Source organism: Diabrotica undecimpunctata, chromosome 1, assembly GCF_040954645.1.
Source record: "Diabrotica undecimpunctata isolate CICGRU chromosome 1, icDiaUnde3, whole genome shotgun sequence".
NCBI classification, from domain to species: domain Eukaryota; kingdom Metazoa; phylum Arthropoda; class Insecta; order Coleoptera; family Chrysomelidae; genus Diabrotica; species Diabrotica undecimpunctata.
In genome coordinates, this window is record NC_092803.1 from 15,614,097 (window position 1) to 15,637,142 (window position 23,046).

General features: G+C 32.4%; 1 protein-coding gene across 1 annotated transcript in view; it reads right to left on the reverse strand.

The window, feature by feature from the left end:
- Nucleotides 1-15,484, reverse strand: part of sty (sprouty signaling antagonist) — a 309,966-nt gene extending 294,482 nt beyond the window's left edge. The window contains exon 1 of the mRNA XM_072537182.1: nucleotides 15,129-15,484. The gene's annotated coding sequence lies outside the window, so the exon portion shown is untranslated. The remainder of the gene's footprint in view (nucleotides 1-15,128) is intronic.
- Between the last annotated feature and the right edge of the window lie 7,562 nt (nucleotides 15,485-23,046).

Here is a 23,046-nt window from a genome sequence, read left to right on the forward strand (position 1 = left end):
ATCATCAATGTAGTGAATTACAAAATGTTCATATTGATCCAAAATATCATGAAGACATCTACATAGAGCACTGCAAGATGATTGAAGTCCAAATGGTACTACTTTGAATTGATATACTACTCCATCTATCTGAAATCCTGTATACTGTCTACTTTTTCTTTCTAGAGGTATTAACCAAAAGCTATGCTGTAAATCAATTTTAGTGAAAAATGACATTCCTGTAATTCTTCCTAATATTCCATCTATACTCATTGGTGCTTCAAATTGCTTTTCAGTAATCTTGTTAATATTCCTTGCATCCAAACATAACCTGATTTCACCTGATCTTTTTCGTACTACTACTATGGGGTTAATAAAACGTGTGTCTGCCTTCTCAATGATCCCATCTTCTAACATATTATTAATTGTTTTGTTTACTTCTTCTCTGTATTTATATGGTATTGGGTATGATTTTGTTTTAAAATCTTTTTCCTCCTTAACTCTTATACTATGGATATAATTCTGTGCAATTCTATTTTCTTTATTGACAAGTCCCTTATGTTGCTGCAATATGGAAATGACTATTGATTTATATTCTTCAGGGCAATTTAAAACTTTCATCATATCTTCTTCTTTACAAATAACATTATTCTTCATTATGTACTCATTATTCCTTGCTTCCAATTTTATGCACTCCGCCTCGTAGGCATCCATCTGCTTAAAATTTCCATTCCTTAAATATTCACTACAATAATTATTCTTTACATTCTTTTGGGACATATCCCTATCATCAAAATACATTTCTTCTTCATAAACATCACTATTTTCTTTTAATAATATCCTATCAACTCTTATTCCTTCTTCCACCTCATCTTTCTGCATAAATTTAATTATTTGCCCTTCCAAAGTTACCATTTTTTTTTCAAAATCTATCTTTACTTTCTTCTTTTCCAATTCATCATTTTCCATTAATATATCAACACATAAATCCTTGACAATAAATCCTTGCATATTAATTTCTTTATTAAGAATATTAATTTTAAAATTGGCTAGTTTATCAATTTCACCCAACTTCTTATTATTTGCACCAACAATTTTAATTTTTGGAATCTTTATTATATCTGATAATTTTAATGTATTAAAAATAAAATTCTCCGAGACTAAAGTACTTTCTGAACCAGTATCTATCATAATCTTAATCATTTTATTTTTGGCCAAAGCATTTATATAAATTAAATTAATAGATTCAATAATTTTATCTTCATCTAGAGAAATAAATTCAGAAGGTTTTTCATAATAGCAATGGCCTAACTTGTAATTCAGAAAGTTTACTGCACAAAATTTTGATTATTAGAATTGTCAGATTGTATCTGACCACTTGGATCTGATGTCCTATGTCTTTCCCTACTATGACTTCTACTCACATTTTCCTGCCTTGTACTACTTCGTTCCCTGTCTTCGCAGCTTCTATTCCTTCGAACACAATTTACCTGTCTGTTATAGTTAGGTCGCTCTGTATTTCTTCTATTATTAAAATCTTGTCTATTATTATTAGTACTGTTATTAAAATGTTGTCTATTATAATTAGTATTATTATTAAAATTTTGTCTATTATAACTAGTATTATTATTAAAGTTCTGTCTATTTGGATTACTGTTATTATTATTAAAATTTTGTAAACTATTACCATATCTATAATTATTATATGATTGTTGATTATCATTTTTATTATATTGAAAGTTATTATTGTTTTTTCTGTTGTTATTATTACTTGTCATATTGCCTCTTTGTATTCTTTGAATAAAATTAATAAAACTATCTATTGTTTGAATATTTTGTACAGTTACGGTTTGCACAACATCAGCATCAAAATGTCTAGATACATTTAAGACTGTTTCATCCTCTCTAAGTGGTGGTTCTAAATATTTTGCAACTGTTATCAATTTCAATGCATAATCTACCATATTTGATTTTAAATTTTGATTATACTTTCCAAAATATAGAATTTCTCTAAACTTGGCTTGCTCTAGTTCACCCCAATAATAATTTAAAAATTTATTTTCAAATGTTTGAAAATTATCTAAATCATTCTCAATACTAGCAAACCAAGTTGCTGCATTGTCATTTAATGTCATTCTAATATAATCTTTAATATCATTAATATTATTCACCAATCTTAATTTATGTTTTAAACTATTTATGTATACTCTAGGATGCAAATTTTTTATATTACCAGAGAATTTAATCCCAGTCTCATTTGTTAAATTTAAGTAAGGTCTCCCTATGTCTCTCATTTGTGAAATATCATCTATTCTCTGTTCCATATTTCTTATTTGATTACAATTTATTTGGATATTTTGTTGTATATCGTCTAATTTTTCTTCTGTGTTTCTCCTGTCTTCGTTAATTTTTACTTCTAAGTTACATTTCTGTAACTCTATTTTCTGTTCTATATCTATCTTATTATCTTGAATAATCCTCTTTACTTCTGTCCTCTCATTGTCTATCCTTTTCTTGTAGTCATTCCGTATACTTTTTATTTCATTTGCTACTTTTTTCTCTGCAGCTTCAAGTTTTTTATCCATTTGTTTTACAATTTTATTATTATTATCTTCTATTTTCTTTTCTAATTTTCTATAATTCTCTTCCAATTTCTGTTCCATTTTTTTCATGTCTTCTTTGACTTCTTTTGAATTCTCTTCCAATTTTTTCGTATTCTCTTCCATTTTCTGTTCCATTTTTTTCATGTCTTCTTTGATTTCTTTTGAATTCTCTTCCATTGTCTTGTTCATCTGCATCATTAATGACATCAAAGCTGCCATATTGACATTTTCCTCTCTTTCTGGATTCATTTCTGCAGTATCTTGTGGAACTTGAACTAAACTCTCCTCTTGTATAGGTTGTGTTTCTACTTCCACATCTTCTTCATTCTTTTTGCTTTTTGTACCTTTCTTTCCTTGAGACATTTTGAGACTTTACTTGTTCAAATATATTTAAAAATAAAATCTATAATTTTTTTTTTCTACTAATAATTAATTTAATTATATGAGAGCACTTATCTTCCCAAACTAATTCTTTTAAATAGAGAGCCACCGCGTTGGGTGCCAAATTGTTATGATGTGTTTTTTTGTTTGAATGATGAGCAATGAGTATTTTTAATAATATAATATATAGGGTTTTTATCGCGGTTCTCAAAGAATTAGCTTGTAAGTACTTTTTTTTAATTATCTTTATTATAACTATTATGAAACACACATATATATCTAACCTAGCCAATGTAAATTAAAATAAACTATCTTTAAATTGATATTCTTATAAAACTAATTAAATTCTATAGACAATCTACAATTTAAACAAAACTATCTTCAAAATTGAAATTGTTATGACACTAACTAAATTATATTAACAAAATTTTGTACCTTTCTTTCACTGAATGCCTAAATGAATTGTTTTCTACTATATATATTCTAATCACCACTGAAAGTCTTCGTACTTCGGTTATCCTTGTTTTTGTGAAATTACTTTTTTCAATTATCAGCTTCTACCAATTTAAGATATAGTTTTCTTCACCAGCATCTATACACCACCAACCAAACCAACAAACAGCATTTATATTTATTCTTCTTTTCAATATACCAATATCCAATTATTATAAGTTGATTTATACTAATCTCCAACCATAATATAATTTAATTTCTTCCAATATACCTTTTTTTATCTTCAATAATTATTTGTGTATAATTATAAATGTGCATTAAATTATATGCATAATTTTTAATCTTCATTTAACTCACTATATTAAACAATTCGACTATTTCCAACATGAACAATTGACTTCACTAATTAATTGTGTCTATCTTCTACTAACTTTCATAATAAACTGCTTGACTTCTAACTAAAAACTTAAAAACTACCAAAAACTCTTCTGACTGCACTATCTAAAACTTTTCTGACTAAAAACTTTCAAAAACTGCCATCTTGAATCCAAATCACGGGTATTTATATCTTTTGGACATTCTAGAACCATCTCGTAAGAGATCATGTTCCAATTTGTTCTATTTCATACTTGTATGAATTTTCTGGAACAAACCATTTCGCAAACATGGCCATCTCCGGAGATCCAGAGAATTCCATTCTTTTCTATTAATAATTTTGCTTACATTTAGGCTTTTCAGATCAGAATATATAATTAAATTAGTAACTAACACTCTAATTTAATAAAATACACATTTCAAACAATATATTATTATAATAACCCCACTTATATTCGTATTATGATTCTTAATTTGACACTTGGAGTATGTATAGTTGGTTGCCTAGGCACATGGCTCACTTAAATCTATTTACAAAATTAAAATACAACTTTTTATAATTATTATATGCTAATTTATTAAAAATGCCCTCACATAAATATATTTTTATTAAATTCTCTAGCATATAACTTATTTAAAACAACCAAATATCTAATATTATGTAGTATATAACTTATAAATTATTTTCTATAAACCCTAATCGTCACAATATATATATATATATATATATATATATATATATATATATATATATATATATATATATATATATATGTATATATATATATATATATATATATATATATATGTATATATATATATATATATATATATATATATATATATATATATATATATATATAGTTCAGCTCAACAGGCCTCAAAGGCCCAAGGCTTCAACGGTTTTCTTCCATTTCTTTCTATCTTGAGCTAAGTTTTTCCAATCTTGTACCCGCAGCGACTTCAGATCTTCTTTTGCCGACTCCAGCCATTTTCTTCGGGGGCGGCCTCTTTTTCTTTTTGTACCAGCCTCCGTGTTTATTAATTCATTGGGAACTCTTCCTTCCTTCATTCTGGCTATATGTCCGAGCCATCTTAATCTTTGAATTTTAGCGAGTCTTGTTATTTTTGGTTGCCCTTATATTTGCATTATTTCTTCATTCGTTCTGCTTCGCCAGATGTTCCCTTCTCTTACACCTCCGTATATCCTTCTAAGAATTTTTCGTTCCCATTTATCTAATTTTACTTCCATATCTTTATTTAGTGTCCAGGTCTCGCTAGCATAGAGTACTGTAGGTCAGATAACTGTTGTATACATTCGTTTTTTTTTGCTGTTCTGGATATTATCTTCGACCTCAGTATCTTAGTCAGGCTCCCAGCACTCTTACTACCTTTGGCCATTCTTTTTATGATTTCTTGGTTCTCTTCGTTCCTATTTGTTAGTGTCACTCCCGAGTAATCGAATTGGCTAACAACTTCAAAGTTATATTTTTTACTTAGGCTTTGTATCTTAAAGGACTGTCCTAGATGATTTTCGTTTCCCCTCATCACCATATATTTTGTTTTTTCTTCGTTTATTTCTAAACCATATTCCCTGGCTATTCTGTCTATTCTAGTAAAGATTTCTCTTAATTCTGCAGGTCTCCTTGTTATTAAGGTAACATCATCTGCATATGCTACGCATTGATGCCTGTGATGATATATTGTGCCTCTAGTGTAGATGTTACATTCTCGTAAAATCTTCTCTAAGATCAAATTGAAAAAATCTGTTGATAACGGGTCACCTTGTCGCAGACCTCTATTGGTGATAAAACTATCCGAAACCCGTCCTTCTAACATGACTTTACTTTTAGTATCATTGAGTATGCAGTAGTCAGTCTTACTATTTTTGGTGGAAATTTAAAATATTCTAGTGGTTCATATACTTTATTTCTTTTTATAGTATCATATGCGTCTAAAATCAATAAACAGCATGTGTAGTGTTAGGTTGAATTCATATGAGCTAGCTAAAATTTGTTTCATTGTAAAAATTTGGTCTATTACCGATCTGTTTGCTCTGAAACCTGCTTGATATTCACCTAGACAATTTTCAACTTTTGTTTTAATTTTATTTCTAATTGATATGGCCAGAATTTTATACACTGTATCTTGTCCTGTCTCTGTCCTCCACGACCATATCGCTTTATATTTATATTCGCTCCATATTAACGAACGGACACAACTAACCGTCGATTGGTTGCTTTAACTGCTGCTCATATATATGTCGGCTGCCGCAGCCAGGCTGCGGCTGCCAGACTGCCTAGTGCGCAGGGCCCTTAGGGTACCCGGACAACTTGGAAGACGAATTAAAATCTATTAAAGTTAAAGGACGGAGAAGAGTTTCTAGAGATATAACAAAATTGTGGAATGTTCCAAAGAAGGGTTTGGCTAATGAAGGGCTGTAATGCCAATGATGATGGTAATGAAGAATTACTGCATTATACTCGATTTGAAACCAAGATATTACATTTTCAAATTTCGAAGATAGAACTGAAATGTAACTTGAGAGATTGTTACTTTTTTCTGCTGCATTTTTTGTATGATTACATGCAACCATGTGTATTGGCGAGCTTTGTCATGCCGCGAAGGATAGTCGTCTGGTCTTGATATAATTTGTTAACGCCCTATTGGTGCACGTAAATGTGTATTTTGTGAAGTCCCGTTTTACTTTTCAGTCACAATAGTGTTGTGTAATATGGCCACAAATTAAAGCATTAAAGGTTAATAGCTAAAACTTTGGAATTATCGTTTTTAGATTTTAATAGCAATCACTAAAAAAGTTAATAAACAAAAAAGTTTTTATTTCTTGTCTAGTGTTGCAAACGAGCTCAAAATGCCATAAATCTTATTTAAACACTGTGAAATGTACTACGTAATATTTTTTCTTTTGACTGATTCTACACCAATCAGAGAGAGAGAGAGTAAGAGAGTAAAAAAATAGAAAGTCATAGAAACTGGGGGAAAAATTCATGATACTAACCCGACAAAGTATCTGATTTAAATAACGTTTATATGTGGCGTCTACAGTAATAACATGGACAACAAAAATATATTTCTCAACTTCCTTCCTACTTTCGGTATTATTTAATATGAATCAGAGAATCGATTACGTTATGGAAAAAATGTTTGTTTGAAATGTTGTATAAACAACTCCCCTGAAAAAAATAATTTTTCTGTATAACATCAAAGGCATAATTAGAACAGCCTTATCGGATGCTTATTAGCATTCTTGACCTATTATATGAAGGGTCAGCCTGGAAATCATTCATTAAGACGTTTTTAGAATAGAATTTATAGTTTCCTAACAGCTAAAATGTAATAATAAGACTCTGGGACACTTTTTGGAAGATTTATTTAAAATTTTTTATATCCAGTACACAATTTGGTTTCCGACATTAATTCATCTACTACGAAATAGTTTTACGTACTAATCCAATAATCCAATGCTTAAACATTGTTGCTCTGCTCTATTTAAGAAGTTGAAAACGTAAAAATTTAAGTTATTTTTCCAATACATACTATCATACGTTTTATGTTAGTATTTTTTAACCTTTGCCTGGTTTGTTTGTCTTTTAAAAAAGCAGCTAATGCGGGCCCCTAGCGTCAAGCATGTCAATGTTTAATTCTATTTGTATCATCAATATTGTTCTCAAACGGGAAGGTTAAGAAATCAGGCGGGTGTATGAACGAAATATAGAAATTAATAGAAATTTAAAAAAAAAGTATAGAAATATTTATCTTAATAGTATCAAAATGTTGATATTATTAGGACTTACATATGAGCTTTTTTCCAGGAACAATGTCGGAAACAGAGATCCTACAAAGCATACACTAAAGAAAGGATGGAAATTTGCCATTAGTGCTGTTAAGAACGATGGTTTTAGGTCGGGAACAAGGTTTTAGGTCGGGAAGATCATGCACCGACGCTATATTTATAATGAGGCAAGTGCAAGAGAAGTCATTAGAATACAACAAATCGGCATATCTATGTTTTGTGGACCTTAAAAAGGCATTTGACCGGGTTAAATTAAAAGACGTTATCCACTTACTGAATGCAAGAGACATACCTCTAGGAATAGTCAAAACGATCGAAAATATCTACCAAAACAACACAATAAAAGTGAAAGTAGAAGAAGAACTAACCGACCCTATTGAAGCTGGCAATGGGATAAGACAGGGACATTCCCTGAGTCCTCTATTGTTCAACCTGATTATGGATGAAATAATAAAAAAAGTAAGAACTAAAAAAGGATACCAAATGGGAGAAAAACAACTTAAAATAATCTGCTATGCAGACGACGCAATACTACTCTCTCAAAGTGAAGATGATTTACAACGTATGCTACACCAATTTAATATAACCGCCAGAAAATTTAACATGTAATATGTAAATTGGAGCTGGAAGGTCAGATAATAGAACAAGTGATGGAGTTTAAATATCTAGGCATCACATTATCTAGCTACGGAAAGCTCGAAACCGAAGTGGAAGATCAAGTGAATAGAGCAAACAGAGCCGCAGGCTGCCTAAACGAAACAATATGGAGAAATAAAAATATCGGGAAAGAAACGAAAGGCAGAATTTACAAAACAGTCATCAGACCAATAATGACATACGCGGCAGAAACAAGACCTGACACAGAGAGAACAAAAAGGATGTTAGAAACAGCAGAGATGAAAACATTTAGAAAAATTGATGGTAAGACACTATGGGACAGAGCTATAAGTACAGATATACGACATAGATGCAAGGTGGAGAACATCAAAAACTGGGTAAGAAATAGAAGAGTAGAATGGAACGATCATATAAGCCGAATGACAACAAATAGAGTAGTAAAGACGGCAAACGATGGAATGACAACTTACTGGAGGCACATTGAAAAACAGACAGACTCATGTCTATAAAAAGAAGAAGAAGAAGAAGAAGAACGATGGTATAAGCGTTAACCGAGCTAAATTGTAATAATTGTAAATGTAAAGATGTTGGAAAACCTACTGTACTTACCAAAGATGAAGAACGACTAATAGTTCATGCATTAACCAAATTAGCAGAGTGGGCATTTGAATTTGATCGAATGCAGTGAAAAAATTGTGTTCAAGATTACCTAAAACGAACTGATAGAAACAATACTTGTAAAAACAGATTGCCGGGAAAAGATTCGAATGCTAGTAACATATGTGTTTTGAATTTAAGATGGAGTTAATAATTAACAAGTTTGCAGGGTTTAAGAGACGTTGGAAGGACCTACTAAGTTGTAGAATTGCTCAGAACCTTCCCAAGAACCGCGTTGAAGTCTGGTCAGCTGAAGTGTTGGGCGACTTTTATCGACAACTAAAAATACTATTTAAAAAATATGGTTGATGAAATCAATTACAAAATATATATTACTATAACGAGTCTAGTTTTCAAGCAGACGTTGGAATACAAAAAATTGTATGTCGAAAAGTATCTAAAAATCCACATAAAGTTGTACGCACTGTAACAAAATCAACGTACACTGTTGTGGTTTACTGGCATTAGTAAATTAAACAAATTTTGTTTTTTTGTTTTCTGGTTTACTGTAGTACAATATGAGAGTATTTACCTTTGTTTGTAAATTATCAAGGTTTACACTTGTATTTTACCTCTTGCCAAAACGATGTTGTATTTAACTATTCGCCATCGGGATGAACGTAATCAGTTCAGTTTGCCAATTGGTTTGAAAACGTTTTCATCACACATACTGCAAAATTGGAAAGTCCTAAGCTTCTAATATTTGATGATCACAATTCACACTTAAGAAAAATATTCTGGATGCTGCCCGAGAAGCCCTTGGAACGAAAATAATAAACAAAAAGTTATCAACGAAAACACCATGGTTAAACAAAAATGTCACCAAAAAAAGAAAGCCTTCCTAAAATATAAGTCAGAAAAAACGAAAGAATCATATGAAGAATATAAAAGAATAAGAACTGAAACTCATCAATTGGTAAGAAAAACAAAAACAGATTACTGGGAAAGATTCACAAAGGGACTAGAGATGGATTTCTATGGACAACAGAAACAAGTATGGCGCTTCATTAGACAACAAAGAAGCGAAATGAAAGAACTAGTTGAAATAGAACACATACAAGAGGATACATGGGTGGCTTTCCTGACAGAAATGTTTAAAAAACAAAACGAAGAACCTTTACCAGAAACGCCAAATATAATAACTGAGGAAAAGACCGAAATCCCCCAAACCGATGTGAAAGAAGGAATAAACAAATTAAAAAACAGAAGGTCACCAGCAGAAGATCACATACCAAATGAACTCTTAAAATATGGAGGTGATCACCTTGTACAACAACTGCAACTTCTTTTAATAAAATAATCACCACGAACAGAATACCAGATGAATGAAGAAGAGCGATCATGGTGATGTTCTTCAAAAAGAAGATAAGAAAGACCCCAATAATTATCGAGCAATAAATCTATTAAATACAACACTCAAATTGACAACAAGAATAATACCGACAAAAATAAACGAACGAATATCTCTGCAAGAGGAACAGCAAGGATTTCGGACAGGAAGATCATGCATGGATGCAGTTTTTGTAATAAGACAAATAAAAGAAAAGTAGCTGGAATACAACAAACCAGCATATATGTGTCTGATAGATTTGAAGAAAGCGTTTGATAGAGTGAGAATTCGGGACGCGATACATTTATTATATGAAAAGGAAATATCACTGGATTTAGTAAAAACCATTGAGAATATATATAAAGATAACATAGCTATGGTAAGATGTAAAGGAAAACTATCGCAACCTATCAAATATGAAACTGGCATTAGACAAGGAGATTCGCTGAGCCCATTAATATTTAATCTGATAATGGATGAAATCATAAAGAAAGTTAAAAAAAGAAGAGGATATAGAATGGGAGAAAAGGAAATAAGGATAATATGCTACGCCGACGACGCCATAATAACAGCCGAAAATGAAGATGACCTACAAAGATTAATTAAAGAATTCGAAGATACGGCGCTCATATACAACATGGAGATCTCAACAGAGAAAACTAAAACGATAGTGATATCAGCGGAACCGAGATGATGTAAACTAGTCGTAAATAACAAAATAATAGAACAAGTGATGGAAACTGAATACTTGGGAATAAAACTGTCAAGCTACGGAAAAGTGGAAGAAGTACAAAAACAAGTGAACATGGCAAACAGAACAGCAGGATGTCTCAACAACACAATCTGGAGAAACACATACCTCACAACGGAGACGAAAACCAGGATATATAAATCAACAATAAGACCGATAATGACGTACACAGCGGAAACAAGAGCAGATACGGCGAAAATACAAAGACTACTGGAAACAACAGAAATGAAAGTCTTACGAAAAATAACAAACCAAACTCTAAGAGACAGAGTAAGAAGTGAGGAAATACGAGCGAGATGTGGTATAGAGGAAATAAACGCGTGGACCAAAAGAAGAAAAGTGGAATGGAATCAACACATCGAAAGAATGACAGAAAATATAATAGTACGAATAGCAAGAGACAAATCGCCAAATGGAAGAAGATCATTGGGAAGACCGAGGAAAGGATGGTCAGACAACGTCAATTGAGGCTAAAAACCGAAGTAAAACAGGCATTAAGCCTATTTATAAAGTAGGAAGAAGAAGATGAAGACAATTCACACTTGACTGTGCCATTGATCGAAATGGCCTGTGCCAATAATATTGAACTTTTGTGTTTGCCGGCCCACACTTTTCATGCTTTGTAACCCTTAGATGTGGGAGTGTTTAAAAGCGTGAAGCAATCGTGCCGCAATGTATTAGAAGATTATTATCGTGCTACGGGATGCAAAAATGTATACAAAATGACTTTTCCTCTAGGATGCTTCTCTAGGGCAAATGCAATTGGCGGATTTGTATGGTTAATTTAATTGAAAAGATTTATGGCTGTAGCCGTATCCAAGAAATACTGGGTATGCTAACTTTACAGTAAAACTAGTATAGCCATTAGCTATATCTCGACAAGGAAAAGAGCTACTGGGCTTATCTTGGCGGCATATTTTATTACTAATTAAATGCTGTAGATTGCTAAATTGACCAATCTCCAAAAACTACCCCCATCATCCCCTAGCGCAAAACTCATATCCGGAAAAATAATCAAGATATCGGTCAAAAATGATGAAACTAGAAAAGATGATAGCAAGGAATTAATTGCTAATTTATTGCTGCAATTTTCATGTCAAGAAACAATTTATTGCTGCAACCTTTTGTAACTCTATGGTAAAAATAAGTAGCCATGGCTATATCACGGCAATGAAAAGGGCTGAAGTTCTCATCTTGGCGGCATATTTTATTTCTAATTAATAGATTTTAATTGATACATTGACCAACCCTCAAAACCCTCAAAACTACCCCATTATCCCCTAGTGCAAAATCACCCACGGGAAAATCGAGATATATAGAATGCAGCTTGCAGCAAAATTGTTTCTTGGCGTAAAACAGCATTAAATTAGCAATTAATTCGTTGTAGTTCACTTTTCTAGGTTCGCCGTTTTTGGTATATATTTCGATGTTTCCGGGGGTGAGTTTTGCGCTAAGGTATGATGAGTCAGTTTTTGGGGATTGGTCAATGTACCAATCAACAGCAATTAATTAGCAATAAAATATGCTGTCAAGATGGGTCCTGTAGCCCATCTTGCCCATAAATTTGATTGCACTCATGTATTCCGCTAGCTTAACGGTTCGTTCTTGCTACTCAAAGTACGAATACTGAGGTGTAATGCATTTTCATTTTATTGTATGAAATGGTAGCATGAACGCTAAAAAAGTGCATTACCACCAGAATAAAAGCGTTTGAGATGTGGACTTACCGGAGTATCTTACGAACAACATTTTGAAAATAATAAGAGGAGGTTTTGAATACAATTAAAATAAAGAAATAGCAATATCTGGACAATGTCATGAGAGTAAAGAGATGTGTGTTGCTGCAGAATATTATACAGGGAAAAATACTGGGCAGAAGAAACAGAGGAAGACGACATACATCCTGCCTAAATAAGTTGACAACTCTAACTCTATTGAATTGTTTAGAGCAGCAGGATAGGAGATAGCCGTAATGGTAGCCAACTTTCTTAAAGGAGGCGGTACTTGAAAGAAGAAGAACAAACTCTTTATGAACTAGAGAGATGACATCCTTAATTATACCAATGAAAATAGCACCTAAAATAAGTCAGATATAAGAAGGATCTAAAAGGTTATTTAGAAAATCAGTGAAACAAATAGAAAAATACCAACAACAAGGTTACCGTTTATAGAATTGTAAAGGTTCCATATCTTCCACAAGGAGATACGAGAGTCCTTTAATTCAGTCTAAATTGTAGTAACAATAAAAAAAGAACTTTGTTTACATTTTGTAGACAAGTACCAACGGTAAAGCTAAAAATAAACCAGTAAATTGTATCTTTGAGAAAAAGTCCCCCCAGTTTGAACGGAAACAGACTATTTTATATTGAGTTTTTGTGCTGACTTACGGGGTGAATGAACTGGAGCTGCTGCAAGTGATACACTTTACGAGGGCCGTGCGAGAAGTCATGGCGTCTTGCAACGTGAAGATGAAGAATTTAAAAGTGCCCTATGTAAATTGAGGTACCTAACAAATAATTGCCATATTTAATAGAGTTTAAAAGATCCTTGCAACGCGATGAATACCAAGTTTCATGTAAAATCGAGCAGTAAAAACTGAAATAGTAGGAATGATAAAAAAATGTAGTGTGAGTACAATTTATATTTGCATATCATATTCATAGATTCCTAAAGAGCGATACGGTAGAGAAAAGGCAGTATATAAATGAAATTAGGAATTGGTGTTTCACAAAAATTATACAATACAATATTAAAAATGGGTATGAGTCAATTGACACCTCTCAGGCTGTCAGAACAACCAAAACAGTGAGGCCAAAGCGAGCCTTACTTATCTAAACTAAGGGATTAATTAATATCTAGTGTATGCTATCGACTCGATGTTAATATTAATATTAAAATCAAAAAATGAAAGAAAAACAAAAAGTACTGCAAAAAGAGGACTGTAAATTGCTTCCTCAGCTAAAAAAAATTCGTCAAAAAATAATGACAACGCCCCTTATTATCGTTTAACTCCCAAATTTATTTTTAATAATTTATTTGACGAATTAAAGAAAATCCCGTTAAAGATTGAAAAAATATTAAGACAAGGAATACACTTAGAATAGGCACATCAAATGGAAAGATATTACAAAAAATAGAACTTAAGACATATAACTCCTGCTGATAAAAAAATTTATTAATATGACTTTGAACCATGCTCGGAAGCATATTAAGAATATCATTGATTAAGCATTGCATCAACTGAAAATAATTGATCCATGGCATCAATGACTGCGTTAAATGAAGAACTGGTTTATTTAACTTCCTATCTAAAGAACTGTTTAAAAACGCAGTAAATAAATTGAAAACAATCATACTTAGCCAACCATCAAAAGAAGACGACATAAAAAAAAGAACGCTCGGAACTCCATTAAAAAATGCGGAAATTACATGTACCTACCTACATGTTTTACGGCAAATCCTTTTATTGCGAAAGATATGTGATTATTTTTGAATTTAAAAAAGTCAATTTTCCAAAAGGAGAGATATTTACTTACAGTTTCCAAAATTGTTAATTTAAAAAAATATATAAAGAGCTATTTTTGACATCCAATGCAGATAAGAATTCAGAAATAAAATATAAAAACAATGCAAACTACAAAACCAGTCACGCTCAGCCAAATTAATTACAGAAAGGAAAATAGTGTTCATGAATAAAGAAATTAATGAATACCTGTGATCGAATAATAACGAATAATAATAATAACCTGTAATAAAAATCACTATTATGATAGAACGTATGTATTTACTATTATAACAGTACATTGCACGCTTTTGGGCATTGCCTCCTGTGATAACAGTACAGGTAGAATGCTTTTAAACTGCGTTTAAATGCCTGATATCAACGAAAGGAAGTGCCATAACCATTATCAGGCCAACTGCAAATAACCTAAAAATACGAGCACACATAAACATAGTCGGTAAACACATAAAAATAGGTTGATACGTTCATAAAACAAACAATTATTTAACGGACACATCAATTTAATCCTTTCTGGAGTGTAGAAGAGGAAAAGGTAGGCAGTGCTGGGCGACGGTGCCCCTACCACTATTCCGAAGATGTAAATGATTTGTTTACCAGTATCTTGCCAAGACACCCAATTCTAAATATAAATAAAGTACACTCACCTCTCAAGCTAATATCGGCGATATCACCAAACAGAAAAAATTCACCAAAAAGTCTCAATTCGAAAAAACACTTTACCGAAGAGGGTGTAACACTTTACGGGGTGGATTTGGTTCGATTCTTAGCCTGTTGCGCATACAGTCAACAGCCCGTTTCATTCGGCAGCCATGTCAGTTGTACGATAATTGGTCGTTTGTCGAATTTTCACCGTTTTCTGATAGAAACTCGATATGATACTAGCACAAAACCCTTCTAGAATCCTCACTTGACACTTTTCTACGCGATTTTCGGATTGTTTTTCACGAGTTAGCCACTTTTTCGCCCCGACAAGAAGTTGTTTTCCACAATCCTTAGTAAGAAATTTCTGTAGGATGCACGCGGCGTTGCCATATCGCCGATATGGGAATCTGCGGATCTTTTAGGATTTTTTATGAATAGAAACTGATAATCGCTTCTGAAAAATGAAAAAATGCTTATGAATGGTGTTGCGATATACAGGGGTTTTCGAAACATATTTTCTTTAATGGACTGCATTTAAATAGTTTATAAAAAATAATTTGATGAAGGTACCTGTTGATATGCACAAATTTTCATTCATACTTGCTAGGAATTTGAGAATGATATATTTTTAAATGAATTACCCCTTTTTTATTTGTTTTATTTCCAGCTTTATTTATTCAACTTTCGATAGAGGGGGTTTTCTTAAGTCCGTTTATTTCCGTATACTCTTTTGGTTTAAGAATACCTATATTTACAAATACGTTTTGACAATTTTTTCACACCATTATCATCACAAAAGTCAAAAGCACGGGAAATTCTAAAAGTTTAAAATCAAATGGTACGTTCGTTGGAATCACCAGTATACTCGGGATCAAAACATCATTTTCTTTGTATTTTCCTTGATGATCGTTGCCTCAAGGATATTATTCATTAGTTTTTTCACAGACAACGTCATCCTGATTAGTAACTGTGTCAACTGATTTGAACGAAAGTAACTTTCCTGGAAGACAATTTAAGGTAGTATATTTAACCGAATATACATATAAAATGTTATAAAAAGCGGTCAAGCCGTTTCGAAGGAGTATGGCAACTAACACTGTGACACTAATAGGGCTATTGAAAAATAGGGGTTGGTGATAAAAGATTGAAAATTAAGGATTGTACAGTACAGTCAACCAACTTACACCTCTAAACGATTAATGGAATTCGCAGAAATCCTTTCGTTGTAGTAAAAGGCACGGTAAACTTCACTGGAGTTTTCCATATTCTTTGTAATTACTTACTTTGTTTAGCATATTTTTGCCTGTATTGACAGTTAGAGTTAATTTGCATAAAATGAGGAGCAAAAATTTAAATGGAATTTTAAATATTATTGTTTATTCGGCTAATAATGAATGTGTAAATATAATGGTTAACCTGCTGTACAATTATTTTGTAAATAACATTATAAAAGTGTACTTACTAATTATTTAAATTTATAAATCATCATCATCGTTACTAAATTCACTACCGCTATCATTATGTAAATCTATAATCATTGGATTAATTTCACTAATTTCATTTTCCCGGATCCACCACTCTTCTATTAATTTTTCACATTTATTTCAAACCTAACCAGGCTAAAATAAACGAAGATTGGTTTGACGAAGAATGTAGATCCATTAACCAACAGAAAAATGAAGCATATAAGAGACTTCAGCAGCGCAGAACGAGATCAAACCTGGAAGACTATGAAAATCTTAGTCGAGAAGAAAAAAGGACGTTTAGAAGGAAAAAGAAAGAGTCATACGAAAACGCTCTAAACGAGATTGTTAACCGCCACAATAGAAAAGACTCTCGAAAATTCTACCAGAAGATAAACAGCTGCAGAAAAGAATTCAAACCCAGAATAACAGCATGTAAAGACAGAGATGGTTCCATAATTAGTGACAAAGAACAGCTACTAAACAGGTGGGCGAATTATTTTGAAGAACTACTTAGCGATAGTCGTGAAGAAGACCAAATAGAAATTACTTTGCCTGAAATGGATGAAAACGCTCAAGAGCCGACTCCCACCGAAGAAGAAATTAGAGAAGCCATTTCAAAACTGAAAAATAACGAAGCTCCCGGTTTGGACAATCTTCCTGTCGAACTCTTTAAGAATGGTGGTGACACCCTTTTTAAACACATGCATTTATTAGTAAGAATTGCATGAAGAATGGTGTGTCTTTTGCCTTCGTTATCTGTGTGTTTTATTGATTTTATGCTGTCGTCTTGCCATTAATTCCACCCTTTGCAAATATCCATGTATCATCTAAGTATACGAATGTTGCATTTTCAGATTTAAGTCTAGTATATTCTCTCAAAAATTTAATTCTTTTGTGAACCACACTATTCCTTTCGCATACAAGTAACCTATTATTTTCTTTTTTGAATTTAAAGCCTAAATCTCTCAACACTTTCCAAAGGCTAGTGCTCTTAATTTCAGAAACTTGTCTTTTTCTTATTTTGGCCAGTAAAGTATCTAAACTCACATGTTGATTGTTTTCACGCATTCGATACAAAATATTACGAATTTCAAATTTTCCTCCATCAGGTAAGTCAAGGCTCCTAGAATGTTTACGAGTTGTTTTCCTGTCTTCCTGATACTAAGTCACTGTAAGATCTTCTTACGTCAGAGAATCTCTAACAGTCCTCATTACAGACTTTAGCTTACTTTCACATCCCGAGTGCATTACAAACGCGTTGATTTATACATAATAATGACTTTAAAGGTCCACCATTGTCTCTTTCCATGGTAAAGTATTTATGCACATTTGCAATTAATTGATCAATATCCAACTTATGCCTAGGCATGATGGTTACTTGAACCTACACGTTTGAATTACAATATACTAAGTTTAGATTAATAGAAACTTTCTAGAAACTGAGTGTACAAACTTTCTAACTGTTGTGCTTGAGAGGTAAAATATAATATAACAGATTACAAAGATCCTAAATACATTAAGCAAATTAGCCTTATGATCATTAGGAATATATAGACCTATATAGAGCGAAAAACAGAGAGGTAAAGAAAAGAGTAACAAATGAAAAGAACGAACGATGGGAACAAGCATGCACAGAGATAGAACGACATATCGGAGGAACGAGAAATTCAGAATCATGGCGAATATTAAAAGCACTTCAACGAAATAAGACAGAGAAAACCCAGATCGGCAAAATTAGTGAAAACGAGTGGCAAGAATACTACGTAGAACTACTTACAGAAAACCGTCCCCAATTTCAGGAAGAGAATATAGAACATGCAGGAAATGGGGCATACGACCAGATAGAAATAAGCCTGGCAGAAGTTAAGAGAGCAATCAAGACATTGAAGAACAAAAAAGCCAAAGGACCCGGAGGAATACCAAACGAACTAATTAAAAACGGAACGGAAAAGTTATTCCGCATGCTACATAGAATGATCGAAAGAGGACTAAATGGAGAAGAAATACCTGCGGAATGGACACAAGCATACATTACATCCATACATAAGAAAGGAAATAGGAAAAAATGTGAAAACTATAGAGGAATTAGTATAATATCGTCGGTAGGTAGACTTTACGGAAAAATTATTAAAGAAAAACTAGAAACGGAAATAATAGGAAAAATTGGAGAAGACCAAGCAGGGTTCACAGTAGGAAAATCATGCCTAGATCATACGTACACATTAGAACAACTGATAGAAAAGAAAATGGCAAAAGGTAGACCGGTCCATCTGGCCTTTGTTGATCTAAAGAAAGCATATGACTCAATACCTAGAGTCAAATTATGGGAAGCAATGAATGATCTCGGAATCCGACAAACACTAATAAAAGCAGTTAAAGCACTATACAAAGAAAACAAAGTAGCTATTAAATGTGGAAATAAAGCCTACAATCCATTTAAGACGACAAAATGACTTCTACAAGGCTGTGCTACGTCCCCTACTCTGTTTAAAATATTCTTGGAAAAGACACTCAAACCATGGAGAAGAAAGTGCGAAGGAATGGGCATACCAGTAAGAGACGAATACCTATACACCTTAAGTTTTGCCGACGATCAAGTAGTCATCGCACAAGATGAAGAAGATCTCAGCTTTATGCTCAGAAAACTAGAAGACGAATATAAAAACAACGGAATGGAAATAAACTTAGAGAAAACCGAATACCTAACAACAGAAAACAAGGATATGAGAAACCTGAGATATGAGAGATAGACGAGGGAAGACAAATAAATGGAACAGATAAATTCAAGTATTTAGGAACCATAATATCGAACCAGGGAACAACAGAAGAAGATATAAACAACAGACTGAGACAAACAAGAAACTGTATAAGACAACTAAACTCAGTGTTGTGGGATAAGAACATTACGATAAAGACAAAAAAGAGAATATATAATACCCTGACAAGAAGTATCCTGACATATGGGTCCGAAAACTGGACAATAAACAAGAGAAATAGAGGTAGAATAAGAGCAGTAGAAATGGAGTTCCTGAGGAGAAGCTGTAGACTTAAAAAAAGAGACAGAATTGAAAACGCATAGATTAAGCGGAGAATGGGAGTGCAATCAGACATAATCGACTATATAGAGGAGAAGAGACTATCCTGGTACGGCCACGTCAGAAGAGCGGACAGAGGACGCTGGATATATAAAATCACAGAATGGAGCCCGATTGGAAGAAGAAAGAGAGGAAGATCCCGAAGGTCATTCAGAGATGAAATCGACGAGGCTATGGAGAAAAGAACCCTGCGAGATGGAGAATGGAATGACAGGGAAAATTGGAGAAAACGGTTGAGTGAAGGAAGGCAGTGAAAACTGTGGAAATCCTTAGTAGTAGTATCATTAGGAATGCCGATTGTAATTTAACTATGTTTGATAATAAGTTTAGAAATGGTTGGAAACCGTACATAAACAAATTAAAATGGATCTCACAATTATTTTATTTTTGGTACAAGTATTTCCATTTAAAAATAAAAAGTTACATATATTTACCAAAACCCGTAATGGCAGACGTCTCAAAAACGGTACACTCTATTATGGTCAATCAAACCACCACTATTTAATTTGACGAAATGTTTTAGTTTACTCCGAAGTATATTTTAACAAAAATTAAAAGTGATATTGTAGTACTTTGTATATCTACTTTGAATATAAATTATCCTTAGCACGGTAGTAATTGTTTCAGAAAAAATTATTAAACAAGTAAGTAAAAGAAATACTATTTATTAAAAAAAATGTAACAAAATATGCAAAACTATGAACAGGGGGTAATGACACATATATTTATTTTATACCTAAAATTTAAGTGTTAACCTTAAGTGTTAGAGGTGTAAGTTGATTGAATGTACTATATAACGTTTAATGCCATATCATTAAAAAATAAAATAAATTTTATTCAAAAAAATTTTAAAAATGTTTGGGGTGGACTACCCTTATCATTTGAGGTATAAAAAATATATTGGTACCTATTTGCAGACCTACCAAATATACATTCAACATTTCATAAAAGCCAGTCAAACCGTTTTGGAGAAGTATGGCATCCAACTCTGTGATACTAATATGGCTATTGAAAATAAAAGCTGGTGACAGAAGGTTGAAAATTAAGGGCTGTATGTATTTTTTAATGCCACATGAAAAAATAAAAATAAAAAATTTTGTCCAAAAAATAAAAAAAAAATTTCGAGATGAACCACCCTTACCCCTTAGGGGTATGAATTAGATAACAACCTATTCTCAGAGCTACCGAATACAAATATAAAATTTTGTAAAACTCGGTCAAGCCATTTTGGAGGAGTATGGCAACCAACTCTGTGAGACTAATATGGCTATTAAAAAATAGGGGTTAGTAATAGAGGTGTGAAAATTAAGGACTGACTGTATGTATTTTTTAATCCGTGGGGAGTTGTCTATCTCCCATCGGACGCGTCTTCAGTTGGTGGATAGGGGAACGTCCTAACCGGTCATAGGACCGGTGGGTATGTGGGAAATAAAAATACCAACCGCGAACCAAAATAGACTAAGGTATGGCAACCCTAACAGAAGAGCCCCTGGCCCTCCAGGTTGGAGGTTGGGCTAGAGGCTGACAACCTCTTCCTGTAGAAAAACATATGAACTCACGACGACGACTTTGCAAACGAAAACTGGAACTGAGATTAGGCAAATCTGGAGCAGTGAATGTCAATGGAGTGTGGAGAAGACGATACAACTTCGAACTTTATAGAATATACCAGGAACCTGATATCGTAAAACATATTAAGATAGGACATCTCAGTTGGATAGGACATGTAATACCCCTTGGGGCATGAAATATAGATTACGAATTATTCCCAGACCTACCGAATATATATGTAGAATTTCATAAAAATCGCTCCAGCCATTTCAGACGAGTATGACAACTTTCAGTATTTCAGAAATACGTAGCTCCAGCTCATTTTGGTGTAAATATTCGGCGATTTTTAGATCAGACATTTCCCGGACGATGAATTAAAGTCCAGTCGTCAGAGAGTTTCTCCCTAAAAATGATACGAACAATCTGAATTTTGCGCGACTTTTCCAGTCGTAGTAAAATTTCCATTTTAGAGTTTCCAGAATTTAATTTTTTTAATTACAAACGATCGCATGTCACGGGAAATGCCTCCACGAAGACGATTTTGGGTGTAGTTTTTAGCAGAAGTTTGGTTCTTTTGAAAAACGTACTAGTGTAATTGAAAAAAAATGTTTAAAACGTTTTAGATAGTTTGTTATGTGAACGTTTAAATCCAGCCTTTTTAAACATATTTTAAATTTAAATGCCAAAATTTAAAACTAAAACTTCTTCCTATAATTTTTGAAGGTTAGGCTCCAGTAATCGAAACTTCATAGTGGCCAGTCAATGAAAGGGATATGTATTGATCCCATGAGAATCATAAAAAATGGCAAAAATAGAGCCACGTTTATTTATTTAACACCTTTATAAAATCTGAGTTTATTTGCGACAAAATCCAAAAATAGCATACGAAAGCTAAACTCTTTACTTTTAAAACGCAACTTGATTTTTGTCGATAGGATACTTAAATCAAAAGATATTTTTACCATCGAGATGATACAAATTTTATTGAACATTGATTTTACGTGCGTAACTGGCATTCAAAATCGATGGTCGCTTCAAGCGTTATTTGTGAGAGAACGGTTCATTCTACACAAAAAGTGTTAATAAACATTTTTGTTTAAAATTATCGCAGCTACATTTTTTATTTAAAACATTTTTGAAGTTATACTTCTATACGCACGGTCGGCGTTGGAAATTTGCATGAGAGTGAATCTGTGAAACCATTACATATGTAAGATAATGAGTAAGAGAGAGACAGAAGATATATTTTCTCTCTCTTCCTCTCTCGAGAATAAAAATGTTCCTTTTGTATATATATTTAATATTATATATATAATATTTTATATATATATATATATATATATATATATATATATATATATATATATATAATATTATATATAATATAATATGTATTTTTATTTATGTGATATGTTTTGTATTATTTAAAATTAAACGTTTATAATTATTTTAGGCTTTTGTATTTCAAAATAATCACTGTTTTACCGAGAACTGCCAATTTTGAAATCCGTCAGTGTCATGTCTAATTGGCAAATCCTTTACGTGTTTGGTTCATACGCTGGTGGTTGTGAGCTCGAATCCCAATTATGAATTTCCTTTTTTATTTTTGAAATATTTAAAAACCTCACGTTAATCTTATTAAATATATGTAATATACGCAAAAAACATGAATTTTAAAATAAAATGAAAATTTACAACATAATCCGAGTTGTTGGTTTTTTATTTTTATCTTCGTAAAGTAAGTTATGTATATTGGCAGTTTTAAATACTTATGAATATTACATTTTAATTTATATTGCATTATTATA